Genomic DNA, 18,003 nt, shown 5'->3' with positions numbered 1-18,003 from the left:
GAACATACCCAAATACTGGGCCACAGTACCATTCAAAAGTTTGGACACACCTACTCTTTAAAGGGTTCTTATTTATTTGTACTATTTTCTACATTGTAGAATACTAGTGATGACATCAAAAATATGAAATAACACATGGAATCATGTAGTAACCAAAAAAGTGTTAAACAAATCAAAATATATTTCTATTGTAGATTCTTCAAAGAAGCGACCCTTTGCCTTGACAGCTTTGCACAATCTTGGAATTCTCCCAACCAGCTTCATGAGGTAGTCACCTGGAATGCATTTCAATTAAAATGTGTGCCTTGTTAAAAGTTAATTTGTGGAATTTCTTTCCTTCCTAATGCATTTTTAAATTTGATTTAAATTTAACTAGGCAAGTCAGTTAAGAACAAATTCTTATTTATAATGACGGCCTACACCGACAAACCCGGACAATTATGTGCCACCCTATGGGACTCCCAATCACGTCCGGTTGTGATACAGCCTGGATTCAAACCAGAGGGTGTCTGGAGTGACACCTCAAACACTGAGATGCGGTGCCTTAGACCGCTGCACCACTAAGGAGCCCTTAGGTAGGGGTGGTATACAGAAGATTGCCCTATTTGGTAAAAAAAAAATCCATCTTATGGCAAGAATAGCTCAAATAAGCAAAGAGAAACAACAGTCCATCATTGCTTTAGGACATGAAGGTCAGTCAATCCACAAAATTTAAATCACAAAAACCATCAAGCGCTATGATGAAACTGGCTCTCATGAGGACCACCACGGGAAAGGAAGACCCAGAGTTACCTCTGCTGCAGAGGATAAGTTCATTAGAGATACCAGCCTCAGAAATTGTAGCCCAAATAAATGCTTCACAGAGTTCATGTTACAGACACATCTCAACATCAACTGTTCAGAGGAGACTGCTTCAATCAGGCCTTCATGGTCGAAATGCTGCAAAGAAACCACTACTAAAGGATACCAACAAGAAGAAGAGACTTGCTTGGGCCAAGAAACACAAGCAATGGACATTAGACCGGTGGAAATCTGTACTTTGGTCTGATGAGTTCAAATTTTAGATTTTTGGTTCCAACCGCTGTCTTTATGAGAGTAGGTGAACGGATGATCCCTGCATGTGTAGTTCCCACTGTGAAGCATGGAGGTGGTGGTGTGATGGTGCTTTGCTGGGGACACTGTCAGTGATTTATTTAGAATTCAAGGCACACTTAACCAGCATGGCTACCACAGAATTCTGCAGCGATACGCTATCCCATCTGGCTTGCACTTAGTGGGACTATCAGTTGTTTTTAAACAAAACAATGACCTAACACACCACCAGGCTGTGTAAAGGCAATTTGACCAAGAAGGAGAGTGATGGAGTGCTGCATCAGATGACCTGGCCTCCACAATCACCCAAACTTAACACAGATGGCTCCGAAGAACATGGCGGACGTTTTACAGTTGAAGTCGGAAGTTTACATGCACTTAGGTTGGAGTCATTAAAACTAGTTTTTCAACCACTCCACACATTTCTTGTTACAAACTATAGTTTTGGCAAGTCAGTTAGGACATCTACTTTGTGCATGACACAAGTAATTTTTCCAACAATTGTTTACAGACAGATTATTTCACTTATAATTCACTGTATCAAAATCAGAAGTTTACATACACTAAGTTGACTGTGCCTTTAAACAGCTTACAAAATTCCAGAAAATTATGTCAGGCTTTAGAAGCTTCTGATAGGCTAATTGACATCAATTGAGTCAATTGGAGGTGTACGTGTGGATGTATTTGAAGGACTACCTTCAAACTCAGTGCCTCTTTGCTAGACATCATGCGAAAATCTAAAATCAACCAAAAAGTTAAAAAAAATTGTAACCTCCACAAGTCTGGTTCATTCTTGGGAGCAATTTCCAAATGCCTGGAGGTACCACGTTCATCTGTACAAACAATAGTACGCAAGTATAAACACCATGGGACCATGCAGCGTCATATCGCTCAGGAAGGAGATGTGCTCTGTCTCCTAGAGAAGAACATACTTTGGTGCAAAAAGTGTAAATCAATCCCAGAACAACAGCAAAGGACCTTGTGAAGATGCTGGAGGAAACAGGTACAAAAGTATCCATATGCACAGTAAAAACGTGTCCTATATTGACATAACCTGAAAGGCTGCTCAGCAAGGAAGAAGCCAATGCTCCAAAACCGCCATAAAAAAGCCAGACTACGGTTTGCAACTGCACATGGGGACAAAGATTGTACTATTTGGACAAATGTCCTCTGGTCTGATGAAACAAAAATATAACCTTTTGGCCATAATGACCTTCGTTATGTTTGGAGGAAAAAGGGGTGAGGCTTGCAAGCTGAAAAACACCATCCCAACCGCGAAGCACAGGGGTGGTGTTACGGCTTTCTATAGGTGATGGAGAGTCGGACCAAAATGCGGCGTGTAGATTGCGATCCATGTTTAATAAACAAATGTAAACACGAATCAAAATACAAAAAACAACAAACGTAACGAAAACCGAAACAGCCTATACTGGTGTAAACTAACACAGAACAGGAACATAAGGACAATCACCCAACAAACACTCAAAGAATATGGCTGCCTAAATATGGTTCCCAATCAGAGACAACGATAAACATCTGCCTCTGATTGAGAACCACTTCAGACAGCCATAGATTCACCTAGAACACCCCACTAAGCTACCATCCCAATACATGTGAAAAAACAATACAAAACATACCACATACAAAAACCCATGCCACACCCTGGCCTGACCAAATAAATGAAGAAAACACAAAATACTAAGACCAGGACGTGACAGAACCTGACAAAGTCTTAGTCCATTTTCCTCTCGTCCTTAGATAGGCGACCCTCGCCGCCGACCTTGGCCTAGTAGTCCTCCCCCAGGACCTCACTGGACTGAGGGGCAGCTCGGGACTGAGGGGCAGCCTGGGACTGAGGGGCAGCTCGGGACTGAGGGGCAGCTCGGGACTGAGGGGCAGCTCAGGCAGGTAGTTAACTCTGGCAGATCCTGGCTGGCTGGCGGTCCTGGCAGAGTCTGGCTGACTGGCGGATCTGGAAGAGTCTGGCTGACTGGCGGGTCTGGAAGAGTCTGGCTGACTGGCGGGTCTGGCTGACTGGCGGATCTGGAAGAGTCTGACTGACGGCTCTGGCTGCTCCATGCTGACTGGCGGCTCTGGCTGCTCCATGCTGACTGGCGGCTCTGGCTGCTCCATGCTGACTGGCGGCTCTGGCTGCTCCATGCTGACTGGCGGCTCTGGCTGCTCCATGCTGACTGGCGGCTCTGGCTGCTCCATGCTGACTGGCGGCTCTGGTGGCTTCTTGCAGACTGGCAGCTCCTTGCAGACTGGCAGCTCCTTGCAGACTGGCAGCTCCATGCAGACTGGCAGCTCCATGCAGACTGGCAGCTCCATGCAGACTGGCAGCTCCATGCAGACTGGCAGCTCCATGCAGACTGGCAGCTCCATGCAGACTGGCAGCTCTAGCTGCTCCATGCAGGCTGGCAGCTCTGGCTGCTCCATGCAGGCTGTCAGCTCTGGCTGCTCCATGCAGGCTGGCAGCTCTGGCTGCTCCATGCAGGCTGGCAGCTCTGGCTGCTCCATGCAGGCTGGCAGCTCTGGCTGCTCCATGCAGGCTGGCAGCTCTGGCTGCTCCATGCAGGCTGGCAGCTCTGGCTGCGTTGAACAGGCAGGAGACTCCAGCAGCGCTGTAGAGAAGGAAGGCTCAGGCAGCGCTAAACAGGCGGGAGACTCCGGCAGCGCAGGAGAGGAGGAAGGCTCTGGCAGCGCTGGAGAGGCGAGGCGCACTGTAGGCCTGATGCGTGGTGCTGGCACTGGTGGTACTGGGCCTAGGACACGCACAGGAAGCCTGGTGCGGGGAGCTGCCACCGGAGGGCTGGTGCGTGGAGGTGGAACTGGGTAGACCGGACCGTGCAGGCACACTGGAGCTCTTGAGCACCGAGCCTGCCCAACCTTACCTGGTTGAATACTCCCGGCCCTCGCTCTGCCAGTACGGCGAGGTGGAATAGCCCGCACTGGGCTATGCAGGCGAACCGGGGACACCGTGCGCCAGGCTGGTGTCATGTAAGCCGGCCCAAGGAGACGCACTGGGGACCAGATGCGTAGAGCCGGCTTCATGGCATTTGGCTCGACGCTCACTCTAGCCCGGCTGCTTTCTCCGCCTCCAGTTCTTCCTTGGGGCGGCGATACTCTCCAGGCTGTGCCCAGGGTCCTTCTCCGTCTAGGATTTCCTCCCAAGTCCAGAAATCCTTATTTCGTATCTCCTGCTGCTGCTGCCTGTTGTCACGCCGCTTGGTCCTGTTGTGTTGGGTGATTCTGTTACGGCTTTCTATAGGTGATGGAGAGTCGGACCAAAATGCGGCGTGTAGATTGCGATCCATGTTTAATAAACAAATGTAAACACAAATCAAAAAACAACAAACGTAACGAAAACCGAAACAGCCTATACTGGTGTAAACTAACACAGAACAGGAACAAAAGGACATAAGGACAATCACCCAACAAACACTCAAAGAATATGGCTGCCTAAATATGGTTCCCAATCAGAGACAACGATAAACACCTGCCTCTGATTGAGAACCACTTCAGACAGCCATAGATTCACCTAGAACACCCCACTAAGCTACCATCCCAATACATGTGAAAAAACAATACAAAACATACCACATACAAAAACCCATGCCACACCCTGGCCTGACCAAATAAATGAAGAAAACACAAAATACTAAGACCAGGGCGTGACAGGTGGGAGCATCATGTTGTGGGGTGCTTTGCTACAGGAGGGACTGGTGCACTTCACAAAATAGATTAAATCATGACGAAGGAAAATTATGTGGATATATACAAGCAACGTCGCAAAACATCAGTCAGGAAGTTAAAGCTTTGTCGCAAATGGACAATGACCCCAAGCATACTTCCAAAGTTGTGGCAAAATGGCTTAAGTACAACAAAGTCAAGGTATTGCAGTGGCCATCACAAAGCCCTGACCTCATCCTATAAAAAATGTGTAGGCAGAACTGAAAAAGTGTGTGCGAGCAAGGAGACCTACAAACCTGACTCAGTTACACCAGCTCTGTCAGGAGGAATGGGCCAAAATTCACCCAACTTATTGTGGGGAGCTTGTGGAAGATTATCCCAAAAAATTTTAAAGGCAATGCTACCAAATACTAATTGAGTGTATATAAACTTCTGACCCACTGGGAATGTGATGAAAGAAATAAAAGCTGAAATAAATCATTCTCTCTACTATTATTCTGACATTTCAAATTTTTGAAATAAAGTGGTGATTTGAATTTTTACCTGGAATTTTTACTAGGATTAAATGTCAGGAAATGTGAAAAACTGAGTTTAAATGTATTTGGCTAAGGTGTATGTAAACTGTACATTCTCCCAACCAATTGTGCTATTTTGTTAGTTTTTTTAGCATTTTGTGTAACTTATTTTTTTTACTTATTGTGTACATAATGTTGCTGCTACCATCTCTTATGACCAAAAATAACTTCTGGACCTCAGAAAGATTACTCACGGCGGACTGGAAGAAACTTTTTCCTTTAATGAGTCCAACTAGAAGGACATCCTGCTTTCACTGGAAAAGGCCCAGACCCCCACCTTTTGGTGTTGAAAAGACGCATGAAAAGGGGCCGTAGATCGGGCAGCCTTCTGAAAATCCGAGTAAACTCCCACTGCCATCCGTTCTTCTTGCTAACATGTAATCATTGGAAAATAAAATTAATGACCTACCATTAAGATTATCCTACCAACGGGACATTAAAAATGGTACTATCTTGTGTTTCACCGAGACATGGCTGAACGACGATATGGACAATATAGAGCTAGCGGTATTTTCCATGCATCGGCAGAACAGAGATGCTACCTCTGGTAGGACCAGGGGTGAGGGTGTGTGTCTATTTGTCAGTAACAGCTGGTGTGCAATGTCTAATATTAAAGAGGGTTCGAGGTGTTGCTCGCCTGAGGTAGAGTACCTTATGATAAGCTGTAGACCACACTATCTACCAAGAGAGTTCTCATCTATATTATTTGTAGCCATCTATTTACCACCACAGAATGAAGCTGGCTCTAAGACTGATCTCAACCAACTCTATAAGGCCATAAACAAAGAAGAAAATGCTCACCCAGAAGCGGTGCTCCTAGTGGCGGGGACTTTAATGCAGGCAAACTTAAATCAGTTTTACCACATTTTTACCAGCATGTCACACGTGCAACCAGATAAATAAATCCTAGACCACCTTTACTCCACACACAGAGATGCATACAAAGTTCTACCCCCACCCTCCATTTGGCAAATCTGACCATAATTATGTCCTCCTGATTCGTGCTTACAAGCAAAAACTAAAGCATGAAGTACCAGTGACTCGCTCAATACGGAAGTGGTCAGATGATGTGGATGCTACACTACAGCACAGTTTTGCTAGCACAGACTGGAATATGTTCAGGGATTCATCCAATGGCATTGAGGAGTACAGCGCCTCAGTCATTGGCTTCATCAATAAGTGCACTGACAACGTCGTCCCCACAGTGACTCTACGTACATATCCCAACCAGAAGCCGTGGATTACAGGCAACATCGGCATTGCGCTAAAGGCTAGAGCTGCCACTTTCAAGAAGCGGGAGACTAATCCGAAAGCATATCATATCACGCCCAATTTTTCAGTTCTTGATTTGTTGAAAAGTTTGAAATATCCAATAAATGTCGTTCCACTTCATGATTGTGTCCCACTTGTTGTTGAATCTTCACAAAAAAATACAGTTTTATATCTTTATGTTTGAAGCCTGAAATGTGGCAAAAGGTCGCAAAGTTCAAGGGGGCCGAATACTTTCGCAAGGCACTGTATATATATATATATATATATATATATATATATATATATATATATATATATATATATATATATATATATAGTCCTTTATATATATATAGTCCTTTATATATATATATATATAGTCCAGGCTATGTGGGGTGGCCTGTCCTCTTCTGGCTGTGCCGGGTGGAGATTATAACAGAACATGGCCAAGATGTTCAAATGTTCATAAATGGTCATGATCAAATAATAATAATCACAGGCAGAACAGTTGAAACTGGAGCAGCAGCACGGCCAGGTGGACTGGGGACAGCAAGGAGTCATCATGCCAAGTAGTCCTGAGGCATGGTCCTAGGGCTCAGGTCCCCCGAGAGAGAGAAAGAAAGAGAGAAAGAGAGAATTAGAGAGAGCATACTTAAATTTACACAGGACACCAGATAAGACAGGAGAAGCACTCCAGATATAACAAACTGACCCTAGCCCCACGACACATAAACTACTGCAGCATAAATACTGGAGGCTGAGACAGGAGGGGTCAGGAGACACTGTGGCCCCATCCAATGATACCCCCGGACAGGGCTAAACAGGAAGGATATAACCCCACCCACTTTGCCAAAGCACAGCCCCCACACCACTAGAGGGATATCTTCAACCACCAACTTACCATCCTGAGACAAGGCTTACCATCCTGAGACAAGGATGAGTATAGCCCACAAATATCTCCACCACGGCACAACCCAAGGGGGGGCGCCAACCCAGACAGGAAGATCACATCAGTGACTCAACCCACTCAAGTGACGCACCTCTCCTAGGGACAGCATGAAAGAGCACCAGTAAGACAGTGACTCAGCCCCTGTAATAGGGTTAGAGGCAGAGAATCCCAGTGGAAAGAGGGGAACCAGCCAGGCAGAGACAGCAAGGGTGGTTCGTTGCTCCAGAGCCTTTCCGTTCACCTTCACACTCCTGGGCCAGACTACACTCAATCATATGACCCACTGGAGAGACGAGTCTTCAGTAAAGATTTAAAGGTTGAGACCGAGTTTGCGTCTCTCACATGGGTAGGCAGACCATTCCATAAAAATTAAGCTCTATAGGAGAAAGCCCTGCCTCCACCTGTTTGAAATTCTAGGGACAATTAGGAGGCCTGTGTCTTGTGACTGTAGCATACGTGTAGGTATGTACGATAGGACCAAATCAGAGAGAGAGGTTGGAGCAAGCCCATGTAATGCTTTGTAGGTTAGCAGTAAAACCTTGAAATCAGCCCTTGCCTTGACAGGAAGCCAGTGTGGGAGGCTAGTGCTGGAGAAATATGATCACATTCTTTGGTTCTAGTCAGGATTCTAGCAGCCGTATTTAGCACTAACTGAAGTATATTTAGTGCTTTATCCGGGTAGCCAGAAAGTAGAGCATTGCAGTAGTCTAACCTAGAAGTAACAAAAGCATGGATTAAATTTTCTGCATCATTTTTGGACAGAAAGTTTCTGATTTTTGCAATGCTACGTAGATGGAAAAAAGCTGTCCTTGAAACAGTCTTGATATGTTCGTCAGAAGAGAGATCAGGGTCCAGAGTAACGCCGAGGTCCTTCACAGTTTTATTTGAGACGAGTGTACAACCATTAAGATTAATTGTCAGATTCAACAGAAGATCGTTGTTTCTTGGGACCTAGAACAAGCATCTCTGTTTTGTCCAAGTTTAAAAGTAGAAAGTTTTGCAGCCATCCTTATGTCTGAAACACCGTCTTCTAGCAAGGGCAATTTTGGGACTTCACCATGTTTCATTGAAATGTACAGCTGTGTGTCATCCGCATAGCAGTGAAAGTTAACATTTTGTTTTCGAATGACATCCCCAAGAGGTCAAATATATAGTGAAAACAATAATGGTCCTAAAACGGAACCTTGAGGAACACCGACATTTACAGTTGATTTGTCAGAGGACAAAGCATTCACAGAGACAAACTGATATCTTTCCGACAGACAAGATCTAAACCAGGCCAGAACTTGTCCGTGTAGACCAATTTGGGTTTCCAATATCTCCAAAAGAATATGGTGATCAATGGTATCAAAAGCAGCACAAGGTCTAGGAGCACGAGGACAGATGCAAAGCCTCGTCTGATGCCATGAAAAGGTAATTTACCAACTACAGTGTCAGTGCTATGATGCGGTCTAAAACCAGACTGAAGCATTTCGTATACATTGTTTGTCTTTTATGGTCATTTATGAACATTTGAACATCTTGGCCATGTTCTGTTATAATCTCCACCCGGCACAGCCAGAAGAGGACAGGCCACCCCACATAGCCTGGTTCCTCTCTAGGTTTCTTCCTAGGTTTTGGCCTTTCTCGGGAGTTTTTCCTAGCCACCGTGCTTCTACGCCTGCATTGCTTGCTGTTTGGGGTTTTAGGCTGGGCTTCTGTACAGCACTTTGAGATATCAGATTATGTACGAAGGGCTATATAAATAAATGTAATTTGATTTGATTCAGGAAGGCAGTGAGTTGCTGCGCTGCAGCCTTCTCAAAGAAATTTGAGAGGAATGGAAGATTCGATATAGGCCAATAGTTTTTTATATTTTCTGGGTCAAGGTTTGGCTTTTTCAAGAGAGGCTTTATTACTGCCACTTTTAGTGAGTTTGGTACACATCCGGTGGATAGAGAGCCGTTTATTATGTTCAACATAGGAGGGCCAAGCACAGGAAGCAGCTCTTTCAGTAGTTTAGTTGGAATAGGGTCCAGTATGCAGCTTGAAGTTTTAGAGGCCATGGTTATTTTCATCATTGTGTCAAGAGATATAGTACTAAAACACTTGAGTGTCTCTCATGATCCTAGGTCCTGGCAGAGTTGTGCAGACTCAGGACAACTGAGCTTTGAAGGAATACACAGATTTAAAGAGGAGTCCGTAATTTGCTTTCTAATAATCATGATCTTTTCCTCAAAGAAGTTCATGAATTTATTACTGCTGAAGTGAAAGCCATCCTCACTTGGGGAATGCTGCTTTTTAGTTAGCTTCTGCGACAGTATCAAAAAGAAATATAAGAAATCCTGTTATGCCCTCAGACGAACTATCAAACAAGCAAAGCGTCAATACAGGATTAAGATTGAATCCTACTACACCGGCTCTGATGCTTGTCGGCTGTGTCATGCCCTGACTTTAGATAACTTTAGTTATCTTTGTTTTCTTTATTATTTTGGTCAGGGTGTTACGAGGGTGGTATGTTTGTTTTTGTCTTGTCTAGGGATTTTTGTATATCTATGGGGTTTTGGTTTGTCTAGGTAAATGTAGGTCTATGGTGGCCTGAATTGGTTCCCAATCAGAGGCAGCTGTTTATCGTTGTCTCTGATTGGGGATCCTATTTAGGTTGCCATTTTGGTTTTGTGGGTAATTGTCTATGTGTAGTCGCATGTCAGCACTCGTGTTTATAGCTTCATGTTCGTTTTGTTAGTTTGTTTAGTGTTCTTTGTTTTAAGAAAGAAGAATGTATTCATCTCACGCTGCAACTTGGTCTCATCGTTATGACGAACGTGACAGGATGTGGCAGGGCTTGAAAACTTTTACAGACTACAAAGGGAAACACAGACGCAAGCTGCCCAGTGACACGAGCTTACAACACGAGCTAAATGCCTTTTATGCATGCTTCGAGGCAAGCAACACTAAAGCATGCATGAGAACACCAGTTGCTCTGGATGACTGTGTGATCACGCTCTCGGTAGCCGATGTGAACAAAACCTTTAAACAGATCAACATTCACAAAGCCGCAGGGACAGACAGATTACCAGGACATGTACTCAAAGCATTGGCGGACCAACTGTCAAGTGTCTTCACTGACATTTTCAACCTCTCCCTGACCGAGTCTGTGATACCTACATGTTTCAAGCAGACCACCATACTCCCTGTGCCCAAGGAAGCAAAGGTAACCTGCCTAAATGATTACTGCCCCGTGGCACTCACGTCGGTAGCCATGAAGTGCTTTGAAAGGCTGGTCATGGCTCACATCAACAGCATCCTCCCGGACACCCTAGACCTACCAGAGCCACAGATGACGCAATTTCAATCGCACTCCACACTGCCCTTTCTTACCTGGACAAAAGGGACACCTTTTGTGAGAATGCTGTTCATAGACTACAGCTCAGCGTTCAACACCATAGTGCCCACAAAGCTCATTACTAAGCTAAGGACTCTGGGACTAAACACCTCCCCCTGCAACTGGATCCTGGACTTCCTGACGGGCCACCCCCAGGTGATAAGAGTAGGCAACAACACGTCTGCCATGCTGATCCTTAACACTGTGGCCCCTCAGGGGTGTATACTTAGTCCCCTCCTATATTCCCTGTTCACCCACAACTGAGTGGCCAAACATGACTCCAACACCATCATTAAGTTTGCTGACGACACAACAGTGGTAGGCCTGATCAGCGACAACGAGGAGACGGCCTATAGGGAGAAGGTCAGAGAACTTGCAGTGTGGTGCCAGGACAACAACCTCTCCCTCAATGTGAGCAAGACAAAGGAGCTGATCGTGGAATGCAGAAAAAAGCGGGCCGAACAAGCCCCTGTTAACATCGACGGGGCTGTAGTGGAGCAGGTCGAGAGTTTCAAGTTCCTTGGTGTCCACATCACCAACGTACTATCATGGTCCAAACATACCAAGACAGTCGTAAAGAGGGCCTGACAAAACCTTTTCCCCCCCAGGAGACTGAAAAGATTTGGCATGGGACCCCAGATCCTCAAAAGGGTCTACAGCTGCACCATTGAGAGCATCCTGACCGGTTGAATCACCGCCTGGTATGGCAACTGCTCGGCATCTGACTGTAAGGCACTACAGAGGGTAGTGCAAACGGCCCAGTACATCACTGGGGCCAAGCTTCCTGCCATCCAGGACCTTTATAATAGGGGGTGTCATAGGAAAGCCCACAAAATTGTCAGAGACTCCAGTCACCCAAGTTATAGACTGTTTTCTCTGCTACCGCACGGCAAGCAGTACTGGAGCTCCAAGTCTAGTACCAAAAGGCTCCTCAACAGCGTCTACCCCCAAGCCATAAGACTGCTGAACAATTAATAAAATTTCCACTGGACAATTTACATTGACCCCCCCCTTTTGTACACTGCTGCTACTCACTGTTTATTATCTATACATAGTCACTTCACCCCCAACTACATGTACAAATTACCTCAACTAACCTGTATCCCCGCACACTGACCCTGTATATAGTCTCGTTAATGTTATTCCTATTGTGTTATTTTTTTATTTTAGTCTACTTGGTAAATATTTTCTTGAAATTTCTTGAACTGCACTGTTGGTTAAGGGCTTGTAAATAAGCATTTCATGGTAAAGTCTATACTTGTTGTGCATGTGACAAATAAAGTTTGATTTGATTGGAATTGAGATGGTTTGGGTTGGACTGCAGAGTGAAGGAAACACTCAGCATATGTGGAAACTCCTTCAAGACTGTTGGAAAAGCATTCCAGGTGAAGCTGGTTGAGAGAATGCCAAGAGTGTGGAAAGCTGTCAAGGCAAAGGGTGGCTACTTTGAAGAATCTAAGATATATTCAGATTTGTTTAACACTTTTTTTTGGTTACTACATGATTAAACATGTGTTATTTCATAGTTTTGATGCCTTCACTATTATTCTAAAATGTAGAAAATTGTAAAAATAAAGAAAAACCCTTGAATGAGTAGATGTGTCCAAACTTTTGACTGATACTGTACATTTAAAAAAAATAAACAACAATAAAAGGGCACACTCATTATGCATCGCCCAATGCCCTTGGGTGAGTTATCCTTTTAGGACCAACGGAATGTTCTCAAATGTGCAAACTCTGCTCACCACGGGCACGGGCAACACACCCACAGACTACACACTCTCCCTCCATCATCTGAACCCCATCATCTGTTGCACTCCTGTAGAGAAATTCCATCTCAACCCTCTCTGTGTCCAAGCTGCCACTGCCACATTCAGAAAGATGTCCCTTGTCCCCTTCAGGATATTCTCACCGCATCAAATCTCAGCCCTCCCTGCGACCTCCTTGCTGGCCCCCATTGCCCCCAAACCGGGTCATCCAGCTCCCGGATCCAACCTGAGGTGTGTTGAGTTGCAGAACGGTTTGTACTGAACGACACATTTCCTCAAAATGTTCTTGAACAGACTTTTAGGTACATTTGCTCCCATTTGGTGGGTGTGGTGTGGTGTGGCTTGAAGCAATCAGTGACATATTTATAGGGCAGTGCCTTTGCTGACAGCACTCCCCATGTAAGGGTTTTCCTCTGGTGAAGGAGAAGCGGACCAAAATGCAGTGTGGTGGTTATTCATGTTCTTTAATAAAAGGAACTAGACATGAAATAACTAACAAAACAATAAATGTGTGAAAACCTAAACAGTCCTATCTGGTGCAGACACAGAGACAGGAACAATCACCCACAAACACAACAGGCTGAAACCCAGGCTACCTAAATATGGTTCCCAATCAAAGACAATGACTAACACCTGCCTCTGATTGAGAACCATATCAGGCCAGACATAGAAATAGACAAACAAGATATCCAACATAGAATGCCCACTCAGATCACACCCTGTCCAACCTAAACATAGAAACATACAAAGCAAACTATGGTCAGGGTGTGACAGTCCCCCCCCCCCCCAAGGTGCGGACTCCGGCCGCAAAACCTGAACCTATCGGGGAGGGTCTGGGTGGACGTGGCCCCCACTTCACCGTAGTCTTAGTCTCCCACCTTGTCCGCTTCCGTGGCCTCCTAGCCACGGCGACCCTACTTAGTGACACTGGACTGAGGGGCAGCTCGGGACAGAGGGGCAGCTCGGGACAGAGGGGCTCTTCAGACTCCGGCAGCAGCGCCGGACAGGCGGGAGACTCCGGCAGCACAGGCGAGGAGGAAGGCTCTGGCAGATCCTGGCTGGCTGGCGGTTCTGGCAGATCCTGGCTGACTGTCGGATCTGGAAGAGTCTGGCTAACTGGCGGTTCTGGCAGATCCTGGCTGACTAGCGGATCTGGAAGAGTCTGGCTGACTGGCGGATCCTGGCTCACTGGCGGATCTGGAAGATCCTGGCTGACTGGCGGATCTGGAAGAGTCTGGCTGACTGGCGGATCTGGAAGAGTCAGTCAGACTGGCGGATCTGGAAGAGTCTGGCTGACTGGCGGATCCTGGCAGACTGACGGCTCTGGCTGCTCCATGCTGACTGGCGGCTCTGGCTGCTCCATGCTGACTGGCGGCTCTGGCTGCTCCATGCGGACTGGCGGCTCTGGCTGCTCCATGCTGACTGGCGGCTCTGGCTGCTCCATGCTGACTGGCGGCTCTGGCTGCTCCATGCTGACTGGCGGCTCTGGCTGCTCCATGCTGACTGGCGGCTCTGGCTGCTCCATGCTGACTGGCGGCTCTGGCTGCTCCATGCTGACTGGCGGCTCTGGCTGCTCCATGCTGACTGGCGGCTCTGGCTGCTCCATGCAGACTGGCAGCTCTGGCAGCTCCTTGCAGACTGGCAGCTCCTTGCAGACTGGCAGCTTCTTGCAGACTGGCAGCTCCTTGCAGACTGGCAGCTCTGGCTGCTCCATGCAGACTGACAGCTCTGGCTGCTCCATGCAGACTGGCAGCTCTGGCTGCTCCATGCAGACTGGCAGCTCTGGCTGCTCCATGCACACTGGCAGCTCTGGCTGCTCCATGCAGACTGGCAGATCTGGCTGCTCCATGCAGACTGGCAGATCTGGCTGCTCCATGCAGACTGGCAGCTCTGGCTGCGCTGAACAGGCAGGAGACTCCAGCAGCCCTGTAGAGGAGGAAGGCTCTGGCAGCGCTAAACAGGCGGAGACTCCGGCAGCACAGGAGAGGAGGAAGGCTCTGGCAGCGCTGGAGAGGCGAGGCGCACTGTAGGCCTGATGTGTGGTGCTGGCACTGGTGGTACTGGGCCGAGGACACGCACAGGAAGCCTGGTGCGGGGAGCTGCCACCGGAGGGCTGATGCGTGGAGGTGGTACTGGGTAGACCGTGCAGGCGCACTCGAGCTCTTGAGCACCGAGCCTGCCCAACCTTACCTGGTTGAATACTCCCGGTCGCTCTGCCAGTGCGGCAAGGTGGAATAGTCCGGACTGGGCTATGCAGGCGAACCGGGGACACAGTGCGCAAGGCTGGTGCCATGTAAGCCGGCCCAAGGAGACGCACTGGGGACCAGATGCGTAGAGCCGGCTTCATGGCATTTGGCTCGACGCTCAATCTAGCCCGGCCGATACGCGGAGCTGGAATATACCGCACTGGGCTATGCACCCGCACTGGGCTATGCACCCGCACTGGGGACACCGTGCACACCACAGCATAACACTGTGCCTGCCCGGTCTCTCTAGCCCCCCGGTAACCACAGGAAGTTGGCGTAGGTCTCCTACCTAGCGTCGCCATACTCCCTGTGAGCCACCCCCCAAGAAATTTTTGGGGCTTCCTTCCGCGCCGCCGTGCTTGCTTCGCCAACCTCATTCTCCCGTAACCTTCCGCACACTGCTCCATCGAATCCCAGGCGGGCATCGGCACTCTCCCTGGGTCGACCGCCCACCTGTCTATCTCCTTCCAAGTTGTGTAGTCCAGATTCTGTTCCCATGTCCATTCCTCTTTGAGCTGCACCTTGGGGCGGCTACACTCCCCTGGTTTAGCCCAGGGTCCTCTCCCGTCGAGGATTTCTTCCCAAGTCCAGAAGTCCTTTTTACGCTGCTCCTGCTGCTGCCCGTTACCACGCCGCTTGGTCCTGTTGTGGTGGGTGATTCTGTAAGGGTTTTCCTCTGGTGAAGGAGAAGCAGACCAAAATGCAGCGTGGTGGTTATTCATGTTCTTTAATAAAAGGAACTAGACATGAAATAACTAACAAAACAATAAATGTGCGAAAACCTAAACAGTCCTATCTGGTACAGAGACAGGAACAATCACCCACAAACACACAGTGAAACCCAGGCTACCTAAATATGGTTCCCAATCAGAGACAATGACTAACACCTGCCTCTGATTGAGAACCATATCAGGCCAGACATAGAAATAGACAAACAAGACATCCAACATAGAATGCCCACTCAGATCACACCCTGACCAACCAAAACATAGAAACATACAAAGCAAACTATGGTCAGGGTGTGACACCCCAACCCATAACCCAACCCCCCAGTACCGTTTCCATGCAATTGAAGGTTCCAGAACGTAAGAACATACTGTACGCATCCCTGGCCTCCCTTGCGGGATAGTTTTGCTGTGCCAGGACTACCCACAGTTTCTCTCAACTCAAAGCTGATTGACTAATTATTTTATAAAAAACAAGGGAGGCCATCAATCAATCAAATGCTACGGCGACAACATGCCATATTAATTTTGTCCAGACAGCATCAGATACATGGGCTACACATACTGAGACAGGGGGGCGGTGTTTCATTTGCTCTGATGATTTCTCCGGTGAGATTCACACACTAATCCCCAAAATTTTAAGAAAGTAATTAAGAAATATCAGAATGAGCAATGTCAGAGTTCAGAATATTAATATACGTATATGTATATGATGGTGTGTATAGACATAATGGACAGTATATGAATAGAAACGGTGTGTACAGCAGTAGTTAAACAGGATGAGCCTTTATTAGAATATAGTATATACATATGAAGAGGGTAAAACAATATGTAAACACTATTAAAGTGACCAGTGTTCAATGAATATGTACATAGGTCAGCAGTCTCTAAGGTGCAGGGTAGAGTACCGGGTGGTAGCCGGTTAGTAACAGTAACTAAGTTCATGACAGGGTACTGGGCAGAGGCGGGATAGTGGTGACTATTTAACAGTCTGATGGTCTGGAGATAGAAGCTGTTTTTCAGTCTCTCTGTCCCAGCTTTGGTGCGCCTTCTAGATGGTAGCAGGTTGAACAGACCATGACTCTGAGGTCCTTGATACTCTTCTTGGCCTTCCTGTGACACTGTGTGCTGTAGATGACCTGGAAGGCAGGCTCCTGGTAAAGCGTTGGGCTGACTGTACCACCCTCTGGAGAGCCCTGCAGTTGTGGATGGTGCAATTGCCATAGCATGCGGTGATACATCCCGACAGGATGCTCTCAATGGTGCATCTGTAGAAGTTTGTGAGGGTCTTAGGGGCCAAGACAAATTTCTTCAGCCTCCTGAGGTTGAAAAGTCACTGTTGCGCCTTCTTCACCACATTGTCTGAGTGGATGGACCATTTCAGATGGTCAGTGATGTGCATGCCAATGAGCTTGAAGCTTTTCATCCTTTCCGCTGCGGCCCGTTGATGTGGATTGGGATGTGTTCTCTCTGCTGCCTCCTGAAGTCCACGATCAGCTCTTTAATTTTCTTGACGATGAGGGAGAGGTTATTTACCTGGCACCACTCCGCCAGGGCCCTCACCTCCTCCCTGTAGGCTGTCTTGTCATTGTTGGTAATCAGGCACTGTTGTGTCGTCTGCAAACTTGATGATTGAGTTGGAGACGTGCATGGCCACACAGTCATGGGTGAACAGGGAGTACAGGAGGGGGCTGAGCATGCACCATTGTGGGGCCCTGTGTTGAGTATCAGGTGTTGAGTGTTAGGTATCAGGGGTTGTTGCCCACTTTCACCACTTGGGCCCGTCAGGAAGTCCAGGACCCAGTTGCACAGGGTGGGGTTCAGACCCAGGGCCCAGAGCTTAGTGATGAGCTTGGATGGCACTATGGTGTTGAAGGCTGTGCTGTAGTTCATTAATTCTTACATATGTATTCCTCTTGTCCATATGGGATAGGGCAGTGTGCAATGCTCTGACAACACAGCTTGGGATGTCGTCTGGGCCGGCAGCGTTGTGAATTCTCCGTATTGCCATCAATATGTAGAAGACTTATGTTAACGAGCTGGCTGGCGTTGCCCATGACAGAAAGTTTGGCTAGACAGCAAGCATTTTAGCCAGGTAGCATAGGACAACAACAAATAAAAGCATATATTGTATAACAGAGTGATAGACCGTTTCATCAACATAAAAGAGAGGGGGATGGCATTGGCGTTTCTCTAAGTACGGTGAATTCACATGCTTTTTCTACTTGCGCGCACACACACACACACACACACACACACACACACACACACACACACACACGCCATGTTGACTTTACGTCGATTGGACAAAATTCGGGTATATTTTTGGGGCAGCTCGG

Source organism: Oncorhynchus masou, chromosome 33 (assembly GCF_036934945.1).
Source record: "Oncorhynchus masou masou isolate Uvic2021 chromosome 33, UVic_Omas_1.1, whole genome shotgun sequence".
Lineage (NCBI taxonomy): Eukaryota > Metazoa > Chordata > Actinopteri > Salmoniformes > Salmonidae > Oncorhynchus > Oncorhynchus masou.
This window is presented reverse-complemented; position numbering follows the sequence as displayed.